Raw genomic sequence first — 21,414 nt, 5'->3', positions numbered from 1 at the left:
GCTCTGTCTGCCCTTTACATCTCATCCTTACTCAGGGCAGGTGGCACTCACACCCTTATTCCTAGTGCCCGTGATCCTGGCACTGCACTGTGAATCAATCCCAGCATCACCCACTCCAAGTCCAGCTGCCTCTGAAAAAGCCCCACTATGGCTGCAGGAAGCTTTGGGGGACATCTAGACACAGGCACGACAGAGACTCCAACATCCATTTAGTAGTGACTTTTATCCACCCTATCACCGGGTCAGTCTGTATTCTGTCTCTATGGTTTACCAGGTTGGATATTTCATACAAATGTATTCATATAGTATATGGCTTTTTGTATCAGGTCTTTTCAAGAAGGTTTGTCCCCGTTGCCACATGTGTCCATTCTGCACTTCACTTTTCATTGGGCCGAATAATATTCCACTGCGTGTGTATACAGTTCACCTGCCAGCAGGCACCTGAGCGGTTTACACCTTTTTAGTTATCATAAAGAGTGCACATATGTGTATTTGAACACCTGTTTCCCTGGGGGCATATACTGCACTTTAGATGGAACTGCTGGGTCATTGTATGTTTAACTTTTTGAGGAAATGATACTTTGTATTTTTTCTGTTTTTTATTACAGCCATCTCAGTGTCTGGGAAGTATTATTTTCTTGTGGTTTTGATTTGCATTTTCCTTAGTGACTGAGAAGGGTAAGCATCTTTCAGTATGCTAGTTGGCCATTTGCATATCTTTTTTTCTGAGAAATATTCAGGGTCTTTGTCTATTATTAAATCTAATTGTCTTTTGTTGACTTGTAATTTACAAATATTTTATTTTATTACAGGTTGTCTTTTCTCTTCCTTCCCCCTCTCCCTCCCTCTCTTCTTTCCTTCTTCCTTTCTTTTTTTCCTTCTTTTATTTTTAACTTTTTCCTTTTGGCACTAGGGGATGAACCCGGGGTCTCACACTGAGCTACAGCCCCAACTCGGCCTATTTTTCACTCTGAGGCAGGGTCTTGCTAAGTCACTAAGTTCCCCAGGCTGGGCTCTAACTTGTGATCCTCTTCCCTCAGCCTGCCAAGTAGCTGGGTTCATGTAGGCAGGCTCTCTTGATAATATTCTTTGATATACGAAAGTTTTTAATTTTATGGGGATCTTCTTTTTTATTTTGTTACTTTTTTGTTCCATATCTGGGAATCCTCTGCCCAATTCAGAGTCATAAAGGTTTATCCATCTTTTCTTCTAAGAGTTTTGTGGCTTTAACTTCTGTCCAAGTTGTTAATACATTGTGTTAATTTTTTATGCAGCATGAGACAGCTGTCCTGCCGCATTTCTCTGTAGCTGTCCATTGTTCCCAGCAGCATTTGTTGAACAGACTGTTCTTTTCCTCATTGAATAACTTTGGTATCTGCCTTGGTTACATTTCTCTCATTGCTGAAACAAAATACTTGATGTCCAAAATGAAGAAGAGAAAGGTTTATTTAGCTCACAGTTTGTGGAGGTTTCAGTCCGTAATTAGCTGACTCCAAGGCAGGGTGGCTAACAGAGGAGCAACAGGTTTTGGTGATGTTAAGATAGAAAAGCAAGAGCGGAAGGGGAGGAGTGTGGAGAGAAGACCCTTCCTCTCCTCTGTATTTTATAGGCATGCACTCTAGGGTGGGTGCAGCGCTCACACACATAATCCCAGCATTGACCGTGAATCAATCACAAATTCTGGAAGCCTGCCCCCGTGATTGTATGAGGCTTTGGGGTGACATCCAGTCACAAACCATAACAGTATCTTTGCTGGATATTAATTAATCATAGATGTATGAGTTTTTTATTAGACTCTCATTCTATTTTATTGGTCTACATGCTTATGGTTAGTTAGTACCACATTACTTTGATTATTAGAGTTGTAGTATTGAAATTGGGTTATGTGAGATCATCAAATTGGTTTTTCCATATTGCTTGGACTATTTGAAATGTCCTGAAATTTTGTACAAATTTCAAAATAAAATTTTCTAGGGGCTGGGGATTTAGCTCAGCAACATAAGCACCTGCCTTGCAAGTAGGTGAGTTCGATCCCCAGTACCGATAAAAATTAAAAAGACAAAAAAAAAGTAAGATTTTCTATGTCTCAAGAACAGGTCATTGGAATTTTGATAGATGTCACATTGACTGCATAGATCACTTTGAGTAATACTGCCATGATAACAATATTAAATATTGCAACTCATGAATATGGATTTCTTCCATTTCTTTAATTTCCTTCAGTAATATTTTATACTTTGCACTGTACCAACCTCCTATCTCCTTGGTTAAATTTATCCCTAGAAACTTTATGTTTTGGATGCTACAGTTATGGAATTACTTTTAAATTTTCTTTTCAGATTGTTTGTGTCTGGTATATAGAAACACCACTGGTTTTAATATATTAATCTTATATCCTGCAATTTTGCTGAATCTATTTGTTAGTGTAAGTAATTTTTTGTGAATTCTGAGATTTTATATATTTGGGGTGACGTATTTATTCTGTGGAGGAGTTATCTTGACTTCTTTCTTTCCAGCTTGTATGTTTTTTGGTTGTTCTTCTTGGCCAACTGCTCTAGCAAGAATTTCCACACAATGTTGAGTTTCAGTAGGAAAAAAAGAACATGCTTATTTTTTCTTCATTTTCGAGGAAAAACTTTTGACCTTTTACCTTTGAGAATGATGTCAGCTGTGGGTTTGTCATAAATGCTTTTTATGAGGAAGTTCCATTCTATTCCTGGCTTTGAGTTTCTTTTAAGTTATGAAAGGTTGAAGATTGTATCTGTTTTTCTCTGTGTCAACTGAGATCATGCGATACATTCCCCTACTCAGTTAACATACTACATTACATTTTAAAATGTTCTTATGTTGAACCACTTTTGCATTCCTGGTATAAGCCCAATTTGTCATGGTGTATAATCTTTCTAATATGCTGTAGATTCCATTTGCTAGTATTTTGCTGAGGTCTTTGTATTAATATTCATAAGGGATATCAATCTAATGTTTTCTTTTTTTGTGGCTTCTCTGGCTTTAGTACCACGGTAATAAAGTTTTGTACAATGAGGTAGAAAACATTCCCTCCTGGTTTTGGAAGTTAGAAAACATTATTATTAATTCTTCTTTAAATGATTGTTAGAATTCACAAGTAATCAAGCAGTTACTCATTCTGGACATTTTAAATTTTATTTATTAGTTGAGCTTTTATTATTGACACAATCTCTTTGCTTTTTATACTTATGCTTGGGTTTTCTATTCTTTTTAAAAATAATTTTGGCAATTTGTGTATTTCTAAGAATTTGTCAGTTTTTTAAAAAACTTTTCATTTTTTTAGTGCATGTTTGCAGTACATAATGGCTTGGTACAAGTGGGAGTTAGGGGGGCTGGGGATTTAGCTCAGCGGCATAAGCGCCTGCCTTGCAAGCAGGCAGTCGTGAGTTCGATCCCTGGTACCGATAAAAAGGAAAAAGACAAAAAAATATTAAAAAAAAAAACAAGTGGGAACTAGCCCATTTCATCTAGAAATTTAATTTGTTGGTATACAATTGTTCTTATTATTCCCTTATGATTCTTTTTATTTCTGCCTGGTCAGCAATTGTGTCCCTTCTTTCATTTGTGATTTCAATTATTTGCGCTTTCTGTGTTTCCCTTAGTCTAACTAAAGATAGGTCAATTTTATTTATCTTTTATTCCAAAAAAAGCTAGCTTTTAATTTTGTTTGTTCTATTATTTATCTAATATCCTATATGCTTATATTCTATCTTTATTTGTTTCTTCCACATATTAACCACACGTTTGTTTTGTCTTTCTGATTCCAATTGCTTAATAAATACATTGTTAAAAAATAAAAAAATACATCGTTATTAATTTGAGACCTTTCTTTTAAATATGGGCGTTTATAGCTATAAACTTCCCTTTGAGCACAGCTTTTGCTGCATGCTGTTAAATACTTGTGTTTCAAGAGCAAAGCTTAATCAATCTCAGTTACTAAGGCTGTGCATGCATATTAATTTGGCTTGTATCTGGATGTCCCCCCAAAGCTCTTGGAATCATAGTGGGCTTTCTCAGAGGTGGCTGGATCTAGAGTGCATGATGCTGGAATGAAGGGTGTGTGGTTACCAAATCAGCCCACTGATTTGTTTGACCCCTGCTCTAAACCCAGCAGCCCAGACACAGTATAAGCCGAGCAGAAAGAAGCTTCTAGGGTCACGTGACTCCTGTCGCCCTCCTCACTGGCCTGCTTGCCATGGACAGCTGCTCCACGGGGATGTGCCTCTGCTACACCACCCTGCCTTAGAGCCAGCTGATTGTGGACTGAAACCTCTACAAACTGGGAACCAAAATGAACTGCTGTCCCTTTAACTCTGGGTGTTGGATATTTTGTCTCAGCAACAAGAAGAGTAACTAAGACACATATATATGGGTTTATGACTAGGTCTTATTTTTTATTTCTAAAATTTGCTCTTTTCGGATTGTTTTGAATACAAAATTTTCCTCTCATCTTTTTTTCCCACTTCATTGGCTTAAAAGTTATACATTTCATTGTTTGTTCTTGCTTGTTTGTTTTGAGACTGTGTGATTCAGGCTGGCCTTGAACTCACTGTGTAGCCCAGGCTGGTCTTGAACTCACAGTGATCCTCCTACTTCAGCCTCTGAAGTGTTGGAATTAACATTTGAGAAAGGTCTGTCTACTCACCAGGACACATAATCAACACACAAAAATTAATGGTGTTCTTGTATACCAATAATGTATTCACCAAGAAAGGAAAAAGCAGGAAAATAATTCCATTCACAATAATTTAAAAGATTAAATGGCCAGGAATCAACCTAACCAATGAGGAGAAAAACCACTACAATAAAAATTATCGAACTCTGAAAAAAATTGAAAAAGACATTAGAAAATGGAGAGACATCCTTTGTTCTTAGGTTGGAAGAATGACTATGGTGAAATTGATCATATTACCAAAATGATTACAGATTTAATACAGCAAGGGCCCTGAGTTCAATCCCCAGTAGTGAAAAAAAATTCAAAATAAACTCAGAATAATCAAAGCAATTCTGAGCAAAAGGAACAAACCTAAAGGCATCACATCACCAGATTTCAAATTACCCTGCAAAGCCCTAGTAACAAAAGCAGTATGGCATTGGCACAGATCAGACATACAGACCAATGGAATAAAGCAAAAGACATAGAATCAAAGTCATGCATCTAGAGCCATCTATTTTTTGACAAAGGCACCAAAAATGTGTTAGCAAAAAAACAAAAAACAGCCTCTTTAACACATGATACTGGGAAAACTAAATGTCCTCTTGAAGGTGAAAACTAGATCTCTGTCTTTCCCCTTGTACTAAAATCAAATCAAAGACCTCGATATAAAAAGTGACTTTGAAACTGCTGAGAGATAACACAGGGGAAACACTTGAAGCCATGGCTAGAGGCAAGGACACCCTGAACAGAACGGCGACCGCCCGGAAATGCTATGGAGAATCAACAGATGGGATCACCTCGACTTAAAAAGCTTCTGCGCAGCAAGGAAACAGCTAACAGTGAAGAGACAGCCAGCAGAGCGGGAGGATATTTTTGCTAGCTGTTCTTCTGATAGTGAACTAATACCTAGAATACATTTTAAAACCTAAAAAAAAAATAAACCTCAAGAAAACAAAAACAACACAAATGATTCCATCAGTAAATGGGCCAATCAGCTGAACAGATACTTTTCAAAAGGAAAGTGCAAATGGCCAATGAGATGATTCGTTGGTAGCAATTGGAGAAAATGTAGAAAACGTGACCAATCCCATAGCCATGAAGTGCATGGAATGGGCGGGGTCTGGTCCGGAAATGAAAACCACAGCAGTCATTTGAGCCGAGAGAATCTGATAGCAGGAACTGATCCCTGTGTGTGGGCGCATCAGCCAGGTGAGCCAGGGGGAAAAACAACCTGAGATCTGAGGGCGGTGCCTTCTGGATGTGGCTCCCAGTCCTAGCGCTGGGGGTGCAGAGGAGAAGTTAGATTTACCACAACAGAGGAGGAGCCCCCCACCCCAAGAGGGGACACGGGCGGGCTAGGGAGGTGGCCTCACTTTGGAGGGCAGCGAGGAATGAGGCTGGAACCTCAATCCTGGAGAGGCAGTGCAGCCCGGCTCGGCCTGCTGTCCCCAGTGAGCTGGTCACGGAGAGGCCAGGTTTGCATGTGGAGGGGACAGACCACAGACTGGCCCCACCTGCTGCTGCAGGGGTGGAAAGGCTTGGTGCCTCCTGCGGGAAATGCTAGAGACAGGAATCAATGCGAAGCAGGTGAACAGCAGCCGGCCCTTCCATCCTCCCCACTTTGGGTCCCCTAATAACCTCTGATGGCCCAGTCTCCGCGGCACCTGCAGGAAGGCCTGCATAGGATTCGGTGTCCCGGCCCCAGGGTCACCCGGCAGAGCGCAGAAGAGTGTGCGAGTTGGGGCTGCAGAGACAGCAGCTTAGTAAGAGATGGAGTCCGCCTCAGCGACTTCTCAGCATCCCGCACACACACGTCCAACTCAGGAGACAGTAGCTGCAGGCTGGTCCTTCACGGCGGACGGCCAACTGCGCTTCCTGCAAACGTAGAGGTTTGCAAACCGAGAAGATGTGGAATCCGAGCTGGTGGCGTCATCGGGGGTCAATGTTAATAACTGCTCAGACCCATCATGGTGCACCCGAATGTTCTGTTACCCAAATGCTGAAATGGAAAGCTAGGGGTTGGGAATTTAGCTCAGTGGCTCAAGTGCTTGTCTGGTAAGCACAAGATCGTGAGTTCGATCCCCAGTACCAAGAATAATAATAATAATAATAATAATAATAATAATAATAATAAAATGGAACGCTAACTTCCAACAAAACCTACCAATCATAAGAGGAAAGGGACAGAGAAGAAAATGCCACACAATACAGCAAAGCAAGGAAGGAAGAATTCAGAAGTGTTTCTCAATTTTTAAATTCAGACGTAATGTGTAAACGCTTTATGAGGTACATCATGATAATCCAGTACGTCTATACAAGGCGCAGTGATCAAGTCCAGACCATAAACCCCTGAGTCTCTTCAAACCTTAGTCATCTTTGTTTTGGGAGTTTTGTGCCCTTCTAGCCATTCGGAGGCACATCATAGAGCACCCTAACCGTTTGTTACCTGCTGAGCTAAAGAAGCAGCAGTAACTTTGCAGCCAGCTGTGTCCCGACGCCCTTATTGAATTCCCGTGGCCCGCTGCGGCTCTGTAACTGATCACGTGGCCGCAGACACATTGTTAATTCCTCCTCCACTCCTCCTTCCCCACATCTTTTGCTCTCTTCTGCTCAGGGCTCTTTAGCTGAGTGGTGACCTGAATCTTCGTTGCTCAATTCTCTGACTGCTCAGTGGCCCTGGCATTTTTGATGGCTGTGGTTTTCCATTCATTTTTAGGGCCAGACGTGCAGGTGCCACAGGGCTCCACTTTGTAGCAAAACCCTGTCTCTCCTTCTAACCAAGGCCATCCTCCCTTTTCTCGTCCTCTTGGTTCAGAAGCCTGAAGACCTCATGGCCTTTTAGAATCCCCCAACCTCCCATCAGGGAGTGGAGGTTGTGACCCCTGAGGGAAGCATTTCTATCCTAGAAACCACGACCTCCAAACCAACAGAGATCAGAGCCAGGGAGCAGTTAGCTGTACACGGGCTGGTAGGTGCCATAAACAAGGAGCCACCTTCCTTCCATCGCCTGTCATCTGGACTGTCATATTCTAGTGGCAGGAGAGAGATCACTATGTATTGGTTTGTAACCCAAACCACAAACCTCATCCCGCACAGTGGACATCCATCCTTTGCAGTTCTTTCTGCATGGAATCCCGGAAGGTGCTCTCCATAGAAGTCATGCATCTTAGCAGGGATCTGGGATGCTCAGGTGGGGTTTGGAGACAAAGACAGAGAGGTGAGACCTGAGGCTATGAGATGGAAAGGACTGGGGGGAGAAAGGAGGGTGGCCCAGACTTTTTGATGTCCATGACCTTGAGTGAAGGGGAAGGAGGGAGAAGAAATGTCCCTTGAGGAGTTTTACTAGAAGTAGGGCAGAGGACTGTGCGTTGCTCCAAAATCAAAGCTCAAGGAGGAAATGTCAGCACTTCCAGGGCCACAGACAGGGTCAGCGCTACTTTGGCTCTGAGTCTAGACTCACTTCGCTAGGGCGTTTCTTCCCCTGTGAGCCCTGCTCCTGAATGTCAAGGCTGCCTGAGCTCAGAGCATAAAGGCACAGTGTGCCTTGGGTTTCCATTTCTCTCTGCTGTCCTCAGAAACCAGCAGTTGGATCTCTCCTTTCTCCACTTATGGGACAAAACAGAATGTGTTCCTGGGCACTTCCGGTTCTCTAAGGCATCCTCCACACCTGACTGGGTGTGGGTGGTGGAGGGATTGTAGCAGTTCACAGCGTGAACTGTGATGAAAACCCAGTTGCTCCAGCAGTGGGCGTCAATCCAATCCTAAGAGAAGTAGGGGCCTCCGGCCACGGAATGGCCTTTGCTCAGGGCTGTAGTCCCTGGATGAGTAGGATTTTCCACCTCCCTGGTCCATGGGGGGCGGGGGGGGGGGGGGGGCTGCTGTCCGTGGTCCTGAACGACTGCTCTACTCAGCAGCACTGGGGGCAACAGGGACTCCTCTCTCACCCTTCCCAGGCATTAGAAAGTCAAGTGAGCAAGGGAGTGCAAAACAGAGAGGAGAGGGAAAGCAGGGTGAGTCCTTTGGAGAATCTGCTGCTGAGACATTTCCAGCGAGAAGAAAGTGGGACTTCGCTTTGGGTCACCATTTCAAAGTTTTACAGCTGCCAAGGCCTCTGAGAGTTGGGAGGCATGTGACCCCCCCCACACACACACACCATTTCCATCTGGGAAGTTTGTGGAAGGGGACTGAGACCCAGGCCTGGGAATTCCTGCACTGCACGGCTCGCCTTGAGCTCCCCTGGCTGGTGTATTTGGTAGGGGGTCAAGGGTGCTGTCGGAACTGATGAGATGTTGCGTGTAGGTTTTGTTTTCACCTCTGTGTAAGGAGGGCCAAAGGGTTAAGCCATGCAATCCAGCTACATGTCAGAGATTTACTGTTAGGCTTTTTAATTTAACTCTCATGGGAGATTAATCATACATTTTCCAATCAAGAATCAGGCTCCTAGACAAGAGTCTCCTGAGTGGGACTCCGTGGCTCCGTGTGGTGATTCTGAGGCTCCAATCCAGGCCTGCGATGATCCCAAAGGCCATGGTTTTTCTCATGATCTCACTGCATCCCTGGGCACTTCCTTCCATGCAGCGAGAGAGGCACAAATCCCACAAGGAGAAAGTGGATCTAGAGTCCAGACACCTTGGTTAATGTCTGAAGATCACCACAAAGGGTTAGGAAAGTGGATGTTGTATCAGTAACACTTGCTGGTCAGGATGTGGAGCCAGAAGCTTAGATCTGAGGCTGGGGAGGTGGAAGAAGGTGGGGTCAAACCTCAGCAGGACCCACGGTCCTTCTGTCACAGGCCTCCTTCATGGTCGAGGTTCTGACAGCAAAAATAATGAATGATTTCAAGCAACAGGAGAAATCATTAAGGAAGCCAATAAAGATATACCCGATCTGGCAGGAAAGAGCTCAGGTACTGTGCCGGGAGATACAGGTGGGTGTTTTCTTCGGCTCCTGGGTGACTCAGCTTGGCAGCCACCCAGACTTTGATTAGGACCCAAAGGTGCAGCCCAGGTCCGGGGCCAGGTCAGGCCAGCTGTCTCCTTATGACAACAGAGCATGGAGCTCTTTCTGATTTTACCTGGCCTGCCTGGGTGTCATTCTTCATCCACTGTTCTTGTAGGGACATTTAGTGGATGTCTTCCAAAGAATTTGTAAGCAGGCTTTAAAGTGTGTATGATCCAGGGTCCATTCTCTCCAATTCTCCTGCTGGCTTCCGTGCTCATTGGACCAGAAGTGGATCCCTTGATGCCAGCTATACTGATGATCATGTCACGGACATTTAGGACACTCATAGATTAATAATTTGTGGTATAAAAAAGAAAGTTCCATCAACAAATTTTTCTGGTCTTTTTTGAGACAGGATTTCATTATGCAGTTCAGGTTGGACTTGAATTCACTTTGTAGCCTAGGCTGGCCTCAAGCTCACAGTGATTCTCTTGTCTGAGTCTGCTGGGTGCTGGGATTACAGGCAGGAGCCACCACACCTAGCCCATCAATAATGTTAAGTTAAGGGGGCCAGGGATTTAGCTTAGTGGTGTAAGCACCTGCCTGACAAGTGCAAGGTTGTGAGTTAGTGATCCTTGGTACCAAATAACAATAATAATAACAATAATAATAATTTTAAGTTCAAAGATGATACTTTTAAACATTGATAGTTGTCTCATATCAGTTAGAAGACCACTCCCTTTTCCCTCCCTTTTTTTTCTTTCCTTCCTTCCTTCCTTCCTTCCTTCCTTCCTTCCTTCCTTAATTCCTAGAATAGGGGTGGGGCAATTAGAAGGTCCCACCCTCAGATAGGCTGTGATTGGCTCCAAGTGGACACATGACCTAAGCCAGCCCAATCACTGTGAAGCTTTTCCTAGGAATCCTGGGACTCAGCGCCTCTCCTTTGGTCTGGATGGTGGGAAAGGCTGTGCTGTGCTGTTTGACGCTACTGTTAGCATTTTTCTACCACAAGAGAAGCTGGTTTGAAAAGCAGCCAACACAAGGAGGACGACAGAGCCAAGGCACCTGCAAGGAGCCAGTGCCAGAGCTGACATCATGAATGCCCTAATTAGTTCCATTTACTGTGTAACCCATTTGGAACTGGCTTCCTATCACTGCTGACTGAATATACATTGACCTGCATGCTACCTGGGTTTTTCTCACGGCATGCAGAGATGTGCATTAAACTCAGCCAGCGTTAGACATCGCTCTTATTATTATTATTATTTCCCTAAATCAAGGTCCCAGTGCATTTTGCTGACCTTTTTACCTCTTTTCTGTGAATCCAGCCACATGGGGAACAACCTCCTTTTATCCACAGAGCGAAGCCCTGTCTCACGAAGTCACGGCAGTTTTGACTCTGGCTCAGATCCAAGGCACCATTTCTAGCCCGTGACTCACACAGTAAATATAAGTGAAAAGACTCTTATCGCTGTTTGGCAGAAAAAAACAAGACAGCAGGGCAGGCGGCGTTTCCTTCTTGTTTGAACGTCACATGCACTAAGGCTGCTTTCTGCTCGGCACATGGCAATTTTGCCTTGCTCAAAAGCAAAGCCTTGGCGTGAGCACGCGCGCTGGTAATTGCTTTTCTGCTTTATGTGCTCTTGATAATGCGCAGCGTCCAGCAGCGTAATCTGATAAGGACGCTTTGTCCGTATCTCCTTGGCTCCCTTTCCAAGCACGGTCTTTATCATCATCTTTGCAGCTCGTTCACCAGCATCTTGGCAACGATCAGACAGACTTTCATACGCATTTGCTAAGAGGAAAACGAGTTATGTAGCTTTCCTCACCTCTGCCCTTTTCGTTGCAAGCATAATCAATCTTATATTAGAAAGCCGTATTTTGTGCATGCGCTGAGAAAACCAGATTGGCTGCTTCTTTGGAGATAATAGAAAATGTTTTTATGGCTGCAGACTGTTTATCAAGGTTTTAATTTTAACAGCAACATATTGACCAGGGGCAAATGGATTGCTGGTCCAATAAATTAAAAATGTAACATTGCTCATTGAACTTACAATTTTTATGGCTGCATGTGTAAAATCATTACCCAAGGATTTGTTTGTCTTAGAATATACAGGTTCGTATTTCGTGGTTTCCCTGGAGGACTATTTATTCTTTAAGTTTACAGTGCTCTTCTGAAGATTTATGTGGCCATTTTCATCTTTACATTTAGTAGAACCTCTTTGGAGCCACTGGTTCATTTTTGTGAATTAGAGCTATGATACGATGTAACAATAGCCACAAAAGGCCAGGTGTGGGGGCAGGCCTGTAACTCCAGCACTTGGGAGGCAGAAGCAGGAGGATTGCTGTGAGTTCAAGGGCAACCTAACTACTCAGAGAGTTAGTGGCCAGCCTGAACCACACAGCAAGACCATGTCTCAAAAAGAAAGAAACATTAATAATAATAGCCACAAAATTTCAAATAGAAAATATAAGCAATGACTTGCTTGTGGGAAGCACTATGTCCGTCTGATTCTTGTTCCTTTCTCTTCTAACTGGCAGCTCTTATGATTTGATTTTACTCATGGTGTTCTGAGACTGAGGTGGTATTTTAGAGAGCTTCGAGGGGGGCGGGGTGGGGGGGAGAAGCAGATGTAAAAGCAGGCAAGTCTTTGAAAAATGCAACAGGACTCCAAACTGTGAATACTCTGTCTAAAGTCTCAACTCTCAACCTTCTAGAAGCTTTCTGCTTTTGCTCTGGCCAGGCCGTGGCTGGTAGGCAGGGCACACACCAGGCAGCTGTGTCCTCCGTGCTTATCCCCACATCTGTGCTGAGCTGGGACCCAGATGCCAACTCCTGCATCTCTTTAGGTGGAGTTGGGACAGAAATATAACCTAGACATGATCATAAATATGGCTTCTTTCCAGTAATTGCCTCTTTTTTCCTGTAGCTTGTTTAATAGCTCAAACCTTCACAAAGAAGTTGACTGAGCTTGTTGGCGGCAGGATGTGCTGGCGCTCAGGGTTGCCTGCCATCTTTCTGGTTCACCTTCTTTGGGCACAGACATGGTGGAACCTCATCTTCCTACATCCTTGCAAAGAGGTGTGAACATGTGACTTGCTTTGGTCAGTGAGATGTGAGCAAAGTGACGTCACTTCCTGGCAGAAGCTTTAAGAGCCAGAAGATGCTGTACCCCTGCATGATGCTGAACAGTGCCCACCATTCCAGGTGGAGGCTCTGAGTGGAGTTGCATCCCCTAGCAAGGCTAAGGGACAGACCCTCCCTCCCCACCACCCAGGGGTGTTAAACATAAGCAAAAAAAAAAAAAAAAGGCTCATTGATTTGCACCCCTGATATCTTGGTTCTTTGTTTTGCAGTGTAATTTATTCTCTTCTGCTGGGTATGCAGATCAGAAAGGAACTCTGCCTATCTGCTAGATTTCCTTCCTGAAAGCCTGCACCCCTGGGCACCCAGCAGCATCCCACCCTCCTCTCCTGCTCTTCCTCTTCCTAAAATCCTCTTTCCCAGGCATCTATGTACTGACTCCCCAAGCTTTTATTCCTCTAAGTGCCAGACTTTTGTTTTCTCTTTGCTAATAACACATCCAAACTTAAGAATAGTCTTCGTATGCTGTGGATTTCCAAGAAGCAAAAATACTCCCAACTGCATTCTTTCAAAGCTAAAGCTGGCCTTGGGTCTAAGGTCTGCGGCGGTAATTAGAATGTAAAGATTGATTTACTGTTCGGAGGTTTCCAGTGTCACTGTATCTGGCGTCGGGGCCTGTAGGGATGTGAGTGGGGACCCGGGCTGGTGGATGGGAACCTGGGAACGGCAGCAGCTCCATCTCTTCCAGAGCACCCCCCGCAGGCCGCAGCAGCTGCAGCAGCGGTGTAACAAGAACCTAAGTCAGAGCTGAGTTTGGTGGGAACAGACAGGGGATCAGCCGTGGGGAGCCAGGCCTGCAACTGCCCAGCTGGAGCGGGTGGAGCTGCAGCAGCCGTTCTCACCCCCCAGCTGTGAGAGGGACACTTGTGGAGCAGCTGGAGACGAGGAAGCAGAAGGAGACTCCTGGGCACGGGGCAGCAGGGCCAAGCTGGAAAGGGGGAGCTTTATGTTCGTGTGTTCTGTCCACAGTCCAGCCGTCCCAGGGCAGTGGAGTAGGTTGTGGGAGATCAAAGAAATTACCCAAACATCTGTGCAAGAAAAGGGTTACTGAGTCTTACTAGCAGGGAAAGGTCCTTGAGAAGCACGCCAAGGTCAGATTACTTGGAATGTCCAGTGGCGACAGGTTGGACAAGTAGCACCTCTGCCCCTTATGGTGCCTTTCTAAAAAGTCCAGTGGTGCCAGTTTATCGTCTCTGTGGTGCTCTGTTCCGCCGCAGGTCACTTCAGGGAGAAGGACTTGATACACGACACAGCATAACCGATGGCGTGGTTATCTTTCCTGTTCCACTGCGTGGCCAGCATTCCAAGGACAGCTGCTTTGGGGCAAGGGAGGAAGACAGGCAGGTTCTCTGCAGCAAGAGTTTTCCGAGGGTGAGCTAATACCGCTGACCCACTCTGTCTGGTCCAAGGCACATTTCCAGTGTCCCCTTGACTTGGTAGGAGTCTTGGGAACACAAGAGGGCATCTCAGAGACACAGTGCGGAGCGCTCTGCTTTTGTTCAGGGAGGACACATCTTGTTTCTACAGTCCTTGAACTATTTGGGAAGATTCTGTGACTGGGAGAAAGAGACCATGATTCCCCACGGAAGGTGCCAAGTTCTCCAGCGTCACACACCTGTGCCCGCAGTGTCAGGAAAACACCGGCTGGGTTGTTTCCCCAGCAATGCAAAGCCACCCCTACCTGCGTGGCCAGGCAGCCCTTGTGGCCACTGTCCAAGGAGGCGTTCTCACCATGTTTGCCATTCTGGGTTTTGCAAACACTTTGCACTTTATCCAGATTTATTTTTTATTTTTTGGTACCGGGTATCAAACTCGCTGCGTGCTTGCAAGGCAGGTGCTTATGCCACTGAGCTAAATCCCCGGCCCTTTCTAAATGTTTTGAAAAATTTTTTTAAACAGTAGAAGCCAAAAGCCATTTTTTAGGTGCCTTGCTGGGGGCCCCTCCCTTTACGCTTTCAGCTTTCTGTTCTTTTTTTTTGTACCGGGGATTGAACTCATGACTTTGCATTTGTCAAGCAGACACTTACGTGGCTGAGCTAAACCATTGGCCCTTGGTTGTAATTTCTTTATAGCATTCTTTTTTTTTTTTTTTTTTTTTTTTGTCTATTGGACATCAGTCTACGGTATTTTTATTAATTGGGAAGCTTCTACAATTCAGATCCACTTATTTGTGTGTAATTTCCCCCAACAGATTTTTTTTTTTGGTACTGGGAATCGAACTCATGACCTCGCTCTTGCCAGGCAGGCGCTTACACCACTAAGCTAAATCCCTGGCCTAAGCCTCAGATTTTTTAGTTAAACAGTTTATTATTGTTTTGAGTGGTTTTATGTTCACAGAAAAATCAAGAGGAAGGTAGATATTTCCCACATAATGCCCATCCCACACATGCATATATTTGTTGTAACTGAGACCCCTGCATGGATGCTTCATCAGGACCCCAAGTTTATGGTTTACATCAGAGTGTGGCCAGGCGTGTCGGGTACATCTGTAATCCTAGCACTTGGGGAGCTGAGCAGGTGGATCCCCGTGAGTTCAAGGCCAGCCAGAACTACATAGCAAGACCCTGTCTCAAAAAAAGAGTATAGAGCTCCTTTTCCCTGTAGTTTACCTTGTGGGTCTGGGAATCGTGAGAGAAATGTATACACCTTTATGGTATCATAGAGAGGATCTGCACTTCTAAAAACCCTGTGTTCTATATATTCACCCCTCTCTCTTGATCCCTGGCAGCCAGGGTCTCCATAGCTTCCTGCTTTGTTGACCCTCCTTATGTATTTAGGCAGGAAGCCTGTTGTCAGATACGTGTGGTACAGACCTCATTTCCAGGCTGGGACAGCCTTCCCTTTGCCTTTGCATTATGAAGGCTGAGATCGCATCTCAGCCTCCCTTGTGTTATTTATCTATGATTGAATTTTTTTCCTCACTGTGTAGTTCAGGCTGGTCTTGAACTCTCTGCCATCCTCCTGCCTCAGCCTCTTAACTGCTGGGATTACACGCATGCACCACCATGCCCAGCTTTATAGACTGAATTTAAATCCTAGGCCTCGATATTTATGGTTTATATCCCCATCCTATAGGTGTGTGTGTCCCAGCAAGTTCGGTCCCGGCCGCCCTTGGTTACTACCAGGTGCCCTACGTCAAGCCTGCTTAAAAAGCATCTTGGTATGGAATTTGGGGTTTTGTCTTTGATTCCCCCCTTAATCTTTTCAATCATGGGCTGTGACTATGACCCTCAAGGGCAGAAAACAGACTAAAGCGTTTGGGACCTTTGATCCCCCGCTCCCCCGTCATATTCGTCTCTCTTGAGGGAAGGCTTGGCGTCAGATAGACCTGAACTTGGGCCTTGGTTCTCCTCTTCCTGGCTGTGTTTGCATAAGTGACCTCACCTTTCTGAGCCTTGTTAACTCGCCTATAGCACAGGGACAGTGACACCCCAGTTCCTGCCATTCCTGCTGTGTAAGTTGAGGGGCACCTAAGTGAAGGGCCCATTCGCACTGAGTAATTCATGTTCTAGGTACAAAAAAGAGAGGGGGAGCCCCCCAAAGCCCCCGCCTCCGTATCACAGAAGCCTACAGGTCAGAATTCAATCTATCCCACAGCACTCAGAAAGGTGGGAGCCCCGCATTTCTCTCCTGACAACTCCTGTGGGGTAATGTGTGAACCCTCAAAATCTAGAAAGATTATTAGCAGATAACGGTAGGGAAGATGAGAAGTTCTAGGGGGAAAAAATAACTTTCAGCCAGGCATGCTGGTGCACACCTGTAATCCCAGCACTCTGAAGGCTGAGGCAGAGGATCGATGTGAGTTCGAGGCCAGCTTGGGCTACAAAGTGAGCTCAAGGCCAGCCTGAACTGCATAGCGAGATCCTGTGTCAAAAAGACAGAAAACAATACAAAGCAAAACCTTTCTGGGTATTTTATGCCAGGCACCCATGGTCTTGCACGACTTAGGGGCACTGTTCACTCCGCAGAGTTGAGTTCCAGGAGGGGCTCTAACGGGGTGTAAATTTATTACCAAGCTGCTCAGCCTGAGCCCAACACCAGACCACCAAAATACTGCCATGGTGGCCCCTCAGGGGTGAGGTAGGACGGACCCGAGGACCCAGTTTCCAGGCCCGGAATTCTTCTGCGGCTCAGGTTCTGAGAGCAGCCTCTGTGGGCTGTGGGGATGCTGAAGTTACACCAAAATCCGACAGCTCAGAGCAACAGAGGGCAGGGAAGCCTTGCTTCTAGAATTTCCATTGACTCCAAAGCCATAGCCTAAATTAGACTTTTTCAGTCCTGGAGACTGAACCAAGACCTTCACACTGAGCTATGCCCCTGGGCCTTCGTGTTTTTTTATTTTGATACAAGGTTTTGTGAAGTTGCCAAGGCTGGGCTCAAATTTGTGATCCTCCTGCCTCAGCCTTCCAGAGTGCTGTGATTACAGATGTGCGTTACCACACCTGGGTACTAGGCTGCAACTTACAGTTTCTTCGGTACAGGCTTTCTTAGGGAGCAGAAGGGGTTCCCGAGGGCGCTTTCCTACCCTCCCCTTCCCCAAACCAGGCTGCCCCTTGGTTGAAAGGTGGGGCGGGGCTGACCATCTGGGGAGGCCTCAGTGTAGTGGGTGTTACCAGCCTTGCCCTGGTCTGCTAATCTTGTCCCCCTGCTCCCCCTCGGCTGGGAAAGTGACAACTGCTGTCACCCTGTCCTTGCTAGAGCAGGCCTGCAGCCAGCAGGGTGAAAGGGTAACGGTGCCACATGTTTACACAGCGCCCCCAGACTTCTGCTGGAGGGGACTCGGGTGGTTTCCAAGATGGAGGAGACAAAGGGCACTGCAGAGGGAGGGCAGTGAGCCACTGTGACCGGCTCAGTCCCCTGAGGGAGTCCCCAAAGAGGGCGGAAGCCTTTCAGATGGGCTGGGTCACTGTGGCTGCTGGGAAACCCAACTTCAAGCTCCATCCTGGGGCCGAGGCCCCCGGGGCTGATGTCACCTGTGCTACCCCATGGCGTGTGGTTGCTGTCACCTAGGGAACCGTTGGGGCTGGTATTGTGGAACCTCCACTGGCAAATCACGTTTCCACGCATGAATTCCTTCCTGGTGCTCCTTGGGAGAATTCACATCTTTTTCTGAGATCTGAGTCCTGGGGCGTGGGAATCAGGAAAATAGGGAAAAATATGATTATCTTATGAAAATGAAATCTGGAGCCTACAGGAATGCAAAGTAATTTATGATTTCTAGATTTCTTGAAAATTTCTAGGAAATCAGATTGATCCTTCCCGAATATCGAAGATGTTTGTAAATTGGAAATTGGAAACATTCTGGGATCTGTGGTGATCCCGCCTGCGGTGGGGCCAGGGCTCAGAACTGTGCCTTTCTGGGAAGGCAGAGACACATTGCCAGGGAGGGGACATTCCGGGCCACCTGAGCCTCCTCGTCCTGTGCTCCTCTTCCCAACAGCCACAGGTGGCAGCAAAGAGCTGGCTGGGGAGGAAGCTCGGTGCAAAGGTGCCAGGTACGGAAGAAATAATTGCAACAGCTGGGCGTGGTGGCTCACTGGGACAGGAGGCAGGAGGATTGCTGGGAGTTCAAGGCCAGCCTGGGCCACAAAGTGAGTTCAAGGCCAGCCTGAACTGCATAGTGAGACCCTGTCTCAAAAAGACGACGACAACAAACAATAATAATAATCACAGCAGGATCTGTTTCAGTGAACAGAGTGAGTTTGCGCCATGGCCTCCTCCCTCAGCCCAGGGGAACAGGTGTCTGGACTCAGTCCCCAGAGAACTGGGACAGCACTCAGGAACAAAACCGCACGGCCACAGATCTATGCCTCTGAGCAGGGACTTTCTTGGGGGACCAGAAATCTCCAGCAGAGATGCGCCCACCTGGCTCCTTTGTCCCCTCCACACCTGACATCCTCAGGATCAGGCCCTCCCTGGCTGTCGGCTCCACCTCTGTCCCCACGGTCTGCTTATCCTCTGGTCACTCCCAGCTCCTCTCCCCGCACCTGCTCCCTACAGATGTGTCATCAGCCTGTCACAGGACTGTCCCCTTCAGGGTGGCTGCCCCTGCCACAGGATTCCTGACACCATTCCCGTCACCTCAGGCTGAGTTTCCCTCCGAGTTCTGCTTCCTGACACGATCTCCAGGCACACGCTCCACAGCAAGGACAAGGACACAGCGACGGGACACCAAGATGCTGCTTTCGCAGGTGGGGCACACGGGAGCTGTGGGAGCTGCGTCAGCCACCTGTCCTGGGTAACTGACCAGGGACACGGCCCGGGGGAGGCGGTTGGTTGAGAGCGGCTTCTCCACCTTTGGAATGGTTCCCTAAGCTCAGCTTCACCCTCAGGTTTGGGGTTCTGTGTCCTTCTGTTTCCAGGGGCAGCTGTCACACCCCACTTCTGAGCCCACCGGGCAGGGGACCTGGAACTCACCTTTCTCTCCTAACTGTCTGGGTCTGTTTTAGATCACTGTTGTGATACTCGGTCACCATGATTTTCCTAAAGACTTTGTGAGTCTTCCACACTCGAGCTGTGGCTCAGCCCCTGTTTCTGGGTCACGCAAGTGACCTTTGAGGGAGACCGTTTTCTACCATGAACGGGTACAAAGATCTCCACACTCTTAGAAATCTTTTTTTTGGTTTTGTTTTGTTTTAAATTTTTCCCTACCAGAAAAGGTCTACTAGATAAAGCCCTAAACCTTTCAGAAATCTTTACAAAACACAAACAAACAAACAAAAAGTCTAATTGCATCCTTTAATCTATAAGCTAACATCACACTGGACTGGGGACACCCTGCACTTGATCTGTCTTAATAAGAGACAGACAGACAGACAGACAGACAGACACAGAAAAACCCCATTCATTTCACTTTCAATATAGAATATTGCTGTAATTGTTCTTTTTTACAATGGTTACTGTTAATCTGCTACTATGCCTAATTTATAAATTAAATTTTATCATAGAAACTGATGTATAGGAAAAGGCAGCTCTGGAATCTTGGATCATACCTTCTGCAGTCAAAGAGGGACCAACTCTGTTTCAATTATTTTTGAAACTGGGGTCTTTCCTGTGCTAAGACTCTTCCTAGATTAGTTTCTTTTTTCCATACTGCATCACGCACAACTTTAATAGCATGTACGAGGGCCTGGGTTTGATCACCAGCAACATGTGCACACACACAAGTGCGCGCACACACACATGTGCACACACACGTGTATCCACATACGCATGCACCCACACACATGTGCACACAGTTTGGCATGTTCTATATTGGGCTAGGAAATCTTTGTGAAAGCCAGGAGCTTAATAAGGTACATTGCTTATCTTCCATGTCACTACAGGTAATTTTCCTGCTACTATAAAACACGGGCTACCCTCTTTCCAGCCTTGCCCGGTCTCTTGCCCTCCTGTCCTGCCTGGCCAGCCCCCACTGGAAGCCCCCATTCTGCCCGGCTCACTCACCTCCACCGCTACCTGGCCTGAAAGGCCTCCGAATCTGACAGTTGCCCGAGTCCAGGCTGTTCTCCCTGGGGACAGGGACCCCCAGCAGGAGGAGGACGGGCCCGAGCCGGGCAGGAGGCTCAGGTTGGGGCTCGGTAGAGGGGTACAGTGCCTTGAGACTGAAGCAGCACACACGGCGGAGGTGGTGGGTCCCGGTGCAGTCTTGCTGGGACCGTGGCTGGCAGCGGAAAGGGGTCTGGGCTGGGTGCAAAGACCCAGGTGCCAGGGGAGCAGACCTGTCACCTCAGGCCTACGAAGCTGTTTGTCACCTGTCGCTTGGGTGGGCCGTTACCCTTCTGGGAGATCCAGCTAGAGGGCTCAGAATCCCTGCTCAGCACTTCTAGTATTCCCCAAGTCAGGAAAGAGGGGGAGCCATCTCATCCCCTCAGGCCCCGGGAGGGCGCTTTGTAGGCAGAACTCTGAGGAGGTCTGCAGCGATCTGCAAAGATAAGCGGAACCGGCGGAAAGGAAAGGCCAGGGTGGCCAGCCGGTTGCAAAGTCTGAGACGGTGAGCAACCGTCTCCCGCTAGGGGGCGCTGCCTCCCCCTTGGTCACGGCCTGGCAGGCTCCTCTGCCTGGCTGTCCCCTTTCAAGGCCGTGTCGCGCTGGACTCCAGCATCGCTCCCACTACCCATGGCCCCAGTCTGTTTCTCTGTGAGACCCCCACAGTCCCAGCCCTGGGCTCTGCAGCCACCCTTCTCTCCTGCGTCTCTCTTCCTCTCAAAATCCTGCTGTGTCTGTTTTTGGTAAGAGTCTCAGGCCACAGCTGTGTTCCCCCCGGGGCCCCACTGGCCCTGGAGTGTGCACAGCTGACCCCAACGTGTCCCTAGGGACTAAGACTGTGGCCAAAATCAGCGAACCTAAGCAACATCTGCTGGGCAATGACCACCCTCCCCCTGTGCCGAGCAAGGTGATGGTTCCCCAAGGCCATGACGCCTGCCCAGCCCAGTGTAAGCAGCCACCACTGTCACCTTTGCTGCCCGGAGCGGGGACAGGGACCACTGGAGTGAGAGGTCACCAGGCAGAGCTGAGAGCTGAGCCCCAGGCAGGCATCGGCTGGGAAATCAATCACACTGCTGGGGCTGGGGATTTAGCTCAGTGGCATAAGCACCTGCCTTGCAAGCAGGCAGTCGTGAGTTTGATCCCCAGTACCGATAAA

The sequence above is a fragment of the Cavia porcellus genome, unplaced genomic scaffold, assembly GCF_034190915.1.
Source record: "Cavia porcellus strain 051 isolate PalLab524CR breed Dunkin Hartley unplaced genomic scaffold, mCavPor4.1 scaffold_40, whole genome shotgun sequence".
NCBI lineage: Eukaryota > Metazoa > Chordata > Mammalia > Rodentia > Caviidae > Cavia > Cavia porcellus.
The sequence above is the reverse complement of the archived record's forward strand: the minus strand, read 5'-3'. Positions refer to the sequence as shown.